General features: G+C 32.5%; 1 protein-coding gene across 2 annotated transcripts in view; it reads left to right on the top strand.

The window, feature by feature from the left end:
* The first annotated feature begins 352 nt into the window (after nucleotides 1-352).
* LOC129216082 (kelch domain-containing protein 3-like) overlaps nucleotides 353-6,000 on the top strand; it is a 48,127-nt gene continuing 42,479 nt past the window's right edge. Inside the window, exon 1 of one of the 2 annotated variants that reach the window (XM_054850229.1) lies at nucleotides 353-428. The gene's annotated coding sequence lies outside the window, so the exon portion shown is untranslated. The remainder of the gene's footprint in view (nucleotides 429-6,000) is intronic. The other variant, XM_054850230.1, reaches the window with a different exon arrangement.

Here is a 6,000-nt window from a genome sequence, read left to right as displayed (position 1 = left end):
CAAATTAAACACTTGGATAGTTGAATTGGGTTAAAAAAAAATTGAGATCCGTATCCGTATCCACGGATCTTGACACTAATTATCCGGTTCCGTATCCGCGGATCTACTTTTTTGACGATCCGGCACATCACTAATACGAATATATAACTATAAAGCCTAGAAAGAGCCCCTTCTAGGCACTATATAACTCGAGTTTGAGACGTTTTGTTACACGAATAACGAAAAGGAGGATCTTTCAAGCTTATGGTTCTCGTGTTTTCTGCGCGAATCCACCAAACGAAATAAAATAGAATCGTCAATTTCAAATTTGCTTTGGCAACAAAATTGCAAAATATTTATTTCTGTTTTTTGTCAAGATTTTTGTTTTCCTATTCTTGGGATTCCGTGTCCTGTGATGTCTGTGTTTGTAATGCTTCCTGCTTGAGCAAGTAATCTTTTGAATTTGCATTAGCAATTTTAAGAAATGTGAAAATTCCAAACAAGGGTTTTGCTCTGTTTTCTATAATGTAGATACAATCGATTTACTGATTTGTTTGAAGGCCATTGTGTTGGATTTTTTTATCCTGCTAATTTTTTACTTGAAAAATTGTAAAGAGGGCTTAAGAAGCAAGTATACTTTTTTTTTTTTTTTTACTTTAATTCATCGCCTTTAAAAAAAAATACTTTTCATGAGGTAAAATGAATGGGGTTTCAGCAAATTTTCTATTTTCTTACTGGGATATTTGATTTTGTTCGACTAATCAAAGTAGTCGTGTTTTTTCATATTTGAGTTTAAGCTGTTATCTGTCCAGGATTTTTCACAAGGTCCTTTTTTTGAAAAAAAAAAATCTGATACTTTTGGGAAAAATCAAATAATTTCAAAATTTATACAATGAACGCTGCACCACTAGAATTTTCATGAAGGTGTTTTAAAGGTATATTTAATCTTTTCTGGGGAGAATATAATTCTTTTCTGGAGGGGGGGGGGGTCTTCATTGTATTTAAAAGGAAGGAGAGGATCATCGCTCTTCTGGAAAAGGGTACCCCTGATATATTTTCCTTATTATACTGGAAATGTCAACTAGAAAGGTTAAAAATCTGGTAAAAACTTAAATAATTGAAACAAAAATAAAATTCAGGTTGCAGTTTTGGATTTAACTTTTTGACATTATGATGTTCTTAAAGATATCCCAGAATTTGTATTAAATCTTCTCAATTTTGTGATTTAAAAAGCAAAACAAAAATGAAATTTAATTGTTTACCTCTTTCTTAACAAAGGGTAATAAATAACAAAAATGAAAAAAATCTGATTCCCGTAGTAGATGCAACTGGGATCGCAATTTTGAAAGTGAGGGCATGAAAGGTATTAAATTGGCATGTTATAGAATTTGTCTGGAAAAAAAAATCAACAGTCCCACAATTAAATCCATATAGACCGTAATATTTGTAATTGCAAATTAAATGTTTAATTAATTGTTTAGTTCTATGAATTCCTAATAGATGGCGGGGTAAGTTTGGTTCTATGAATTCCTAATTGATGGCTGGGTAAGTTAACTAACTCTTGAGAAGGCACTGGCTGACAGTGTCGATAGCTGTGAGGAACCATGCCCATGCTACGCTGTTGTGATTAGTGAACAGATTTTTGAATACTGTCGGATCCAGACTTACACAAGGGATACGTTCTAAGATCAATCTCGTTATGGAACGTATGTTTAGAAATATTTTATATTTTTTTGAATTTTAATTGTGGGCAGTTCTCAAAAGGTGGGAGCAAACACAGACTTCAACTTTGAAGCTTCAACACCAAATAACTTTCATTTTAATTAACTCTAAAATTTTTGAGGTAAATTATAATGCTGTATAGAGACAAGAATTGACATAAATTATGGAAAAAAAGCTCTTCAAATGCCCTTAAAAAATATTTTCTTTGCTAAATGGCACAATTTTGGACATACCAAAACGTTAACTGAGCAAATGTACCATTAAAAAAATTTTTTTTTAATTATTTCCATACGTTTCAAAAAAAAAAATCAAAGGCATGAATGAATCTTACACTGAATAATTTTTTGTTAATATTTTACACAAATAACAAAAGTAAAGACAGATTATTTACTTTGTAAACGATTTTAGAAAAAAATAAGTTTGAAATTTGATGCATGTCCAAAAGTTACGATCTTTACAATGCTATTATTTGAGAACTAAGTATATGATGTTTTCATTTTAAAGGTATTTATCGATCCTCAGAATCAGTTTTTAATTGTTTAAAAGTGTTTTCATAAGCTTTTATGCAGTATCTTAGAAGAAAAATAATTTTTCTTAAACATACATGTGAGATGTCCAAATGGCGTTACGATCTTGACGCCGATAATTCTGTCCGTTTATTTGTAATTTTTTTATAATCCACTGTCTTCTAACATCAATAAAAAAGATTACTATGATGTTATCTTTTTTAATCCATTGGTATTTTGGGAACAAATCTGATATACCCCCCTCTTGGGGACTTTTTCCTGTTGGCGCCAAAAAAGCGTCGCCAAGAAAACTATGTATGACGTCATATGTCATACATCGTTCTTAGCGATGCTTTTTTAGCGCCAACAGGAAAAATTCAAATTATGTCATTAATTATTTAATGAAATTAATGCATTAATTTTTTTCCGTTGTTTCTCCGGGATACGAGCCCTCGGTCTCATAGTACTTTTGTAATGAGACCTCGGCTCGCCGGCCCTGCCTCGGTCTCATTACGAAAGTACTATGAGACCTCGGGCTCGCCAGGACCTCGCTGCCGCTCGGTCCGTTATCCCTCCAACTTTTAATATACATCACAGTCGGATATAAGTCACAGATCTCCTCCGTTCAGTATACAATAAAGTCACAGATTTTATGTGAAATTAACACCATTTTTGTGCTACAAAAATGCCAACCAGACCAAAATACAAACTACCAGAAACACACTAAAAACACAATAATTCAAAATATGTTCACTTACCTTTTTTACTTTTCTTTTACTTCCTCACGTGAGGCAGTGCACATATGTTCCGCTCTTAGGGAAATTATCCCATTTTTTATTATCATTACTTTACAAAAATATTTAAATTATGTTTGTTTTGACAAAAAAAATTCCAAAAAAACAACAACCTTATTTTACTTGTATTTTGTACTCCACCCAATTAATTTCGCGAATTATTTCCAAAAACTTTACAAACATATCCTCATTTTTGTATTCACAATTTTTTTTGTATAAATAATAAGCTAAATAAAATTTAAAATCCCCTAATCTATTATATGTTGGTAGAGTACTTTTAACGTGTCTCCATGTGGATTCAATTGTGTTAGTGTGACATTTAGTTTTTGGATCTACAAAATTAAGTTTATGGTTGACTGTTAAATGCTCATACCCCTCCTCCCCCAATGTATCATATGCCCTCCAACAATCGAAGTGCACCGTCGTGCCTGGTAGTATCCACTGCTTAATTGCCAAAAATAGAGTTTCCCTACCCCTATCCCCAACAGCAACCAAAAAAGTTTTCCCCGAACCCCGTTCAACCCCCCCAAAAACCCATTGTCCCTCAACTGCATGTCCCCGATTATATTTTCTTTTCCCAAATTTAGATTCATCAACTTCAATAACTTTCCCAACCCCCCCTATTTGTTCGGATTTTAATTCAATGTAATTTAATATTTCTTCATTATATAATTTCGCCAATCGGCTAAAGTTTGTGATGAAAAAAAATATTGACTTTCAATATCAGCAGTTTTGGTCCCAATTAAAATCTCATATGTTATCAAAAAAATCTCCTCTATTTTCAACTTGCTAGAACTAAACCATGACCCACTCCTGATCATTGCTTCTTTTCCACAAACAACACCCCCAATAACCTTTCTACAAAAAAAAATTAACCCATCTGAACATTTTTTAGTTTTTTTAATTTTCATAACAGAATTACATCTAGAACATAACATTTCATTCTTAAGTAAACCAATTTCCCTTAAAAATTCTAAAAAAACCTCTTTATTTTCAATTAGTTTAAATATAAAAAATCTATTTAGGACTCCGGTACGTCCAAACGTTGGACGACCTGACGAAAAAGAAAAAGAAGATTCATTCAAAAATTTCAATTGATACATTTGGACAACATCACAAACCGAACTCATAATTAAAATAGAAAATTCAACTAAATTAACATTAAAAAACAACAAGAAAAAGAATACTCTAAAATAAAGTTTGAATTGAAACTTTATTTTAGAGTATTCAACTTAAAATCTCCCTAAGAGCGGAACATATGAGCACCTACCCTCCTACCACACAGACACGTGCAAAAAGACAGACTTCGAGAAACTACTTTCCAGCGTTCAAGTTGCAAAACCAGGGTTGCCAAGTTATCGCCTTATTGGCGATTTTCGTATCGAGCGAAAAATTAAAATCTCGCCAAGAGGGGGGCATATCAGAGGAGAGCCGTATTTTGCATAACTAATACGTTATACATTGAACAATACATAAATTACAGTAGAAACATGGCTTGTTATGATCGAATGAAAGCCATTTTGCGCGAAAATCGCCAAGCAAACCTCCGTTGGCGACAACACAGTATACGATAAGCTAAAGGTTACCAGAGGGGGATTCCAGTTCGACAAATGTAGTTAATCGTCAGCTGCACCAGTTTTGGCGCCTTTATCACCTGCGCTAGCAATTTTTTTTTTCCCGCCGCTTTTATTATTTTAGAATTTTTTTTTCTCTTTCTTTTAAACATAATTTAATGATCTCCAAAAAGAAATACGAATTTCTTTTTTCAATAATTTTTTTTAGACATCGTTTTAATTCTTATGACATTAGAAAAAATATTCATTATTAAAACTGATGTCACTTTTTACATTCTTTCTTAAAGCATATTTTGTTTATTTTTCCTTTAAAAATATATATATCGTATCTGTCTCTATTTTTATTCCTTATTTGTTCCAATAAATCAAACTACAAGTTTGTATAATTATTTCCATGAAGCTTTTTTCTACCTTTCAACTTCTTCAAAATCATTCCAAAACTTAATTATATGTAAAGAGCAGTATGTATAGCCATTCAAGTACTTCATTAATATCCTCTTTATCATTAAATTGCAAAATTCAAAAAGTAGTAAATAAAATTTTCATTGGAAAAGTTAAAAATCAGATTAACAGTTGTCAAAAATGGTGGAACTTACATTATGATGATGTCCAAAATCCGTTACCTACAGGACAACAATGTCCAAAATGTGTTACCTACAGACTGCTAATTTAATTTGCTAATTTACAATTTTTACAAATACCTGCTGTCTTTTCATGTTCATATATTGTGTTCTAGGTATGCATACTATAGAATAAAAGCAAAATTGATATCAAATTCGAAAATTTTTGAAATTGCTCAAAGTTAACTTTTTTGTTCCCACCTTTTGAGAACTGCCCTTGTACGTATCGAAGATTCACTCATACCTAATTGTCATGCTACCTTCGAAGCACTTTTTAATTGTTCAAGCACGTGTAAAAACTTGACCTTCTTTAAGGGTCAGAAACTTTCTCTTTTTTTTCCACTTTCAGATGAAAAAGCGCGTTTGATAGCCATTCTGTTTTATGAACGTTCATATGTTAAATGAAAAACAAACGTTAAGAATCGGAGCAGTTATTTGTACAAACTAAAGCAAAGCATTGTTTAGTTTAGACTTGTACAGTGCGTGAATTTCCACTTTCAGTGATGCTAAAGGGATGAAAGTCTATTCACAAAACTAATATTTAATGTCAACAAAGCCCATTCTAACGCTCTGCTGCTCCTTTCCAAAAAATTTCATGTTGCAGACGAGCAATTTTTTGTCTGAATTAAAAAATTCATTACTACTGAAAAACTCACATTATAGCCATTTCGCGTAAGGCGGATCGGATTGTAGCGGGATCCGACTGTACGTTTTGCTTGTCGACTGTTGCGTTGTCGCGGGATGCCGACTGTGCCTGATTTTGTGGGATCCGACTGTACGTTTGCAAATTCAGGTACATAATTTG

This window comes from Uloborus diversus, chromosome 2 (assembly GCF_026930045.1).
Source record: "Uloborus diversus isolate 005 chromosome 2, Udiv.v.3.1, whole genome shotgun sequence".
Classification (NCBI taxonomy): domain Eukaryota; kingdom Metazoa; phylum Arthropoda; class Arachnida; order Araneae; family Uloboridae; genus Uloborus; species Uloborus diversus.
Note: the sequence above shows the minus strand (reverse complement) of the source record. Positions and strands in the feature narration are given on the sequence as shown.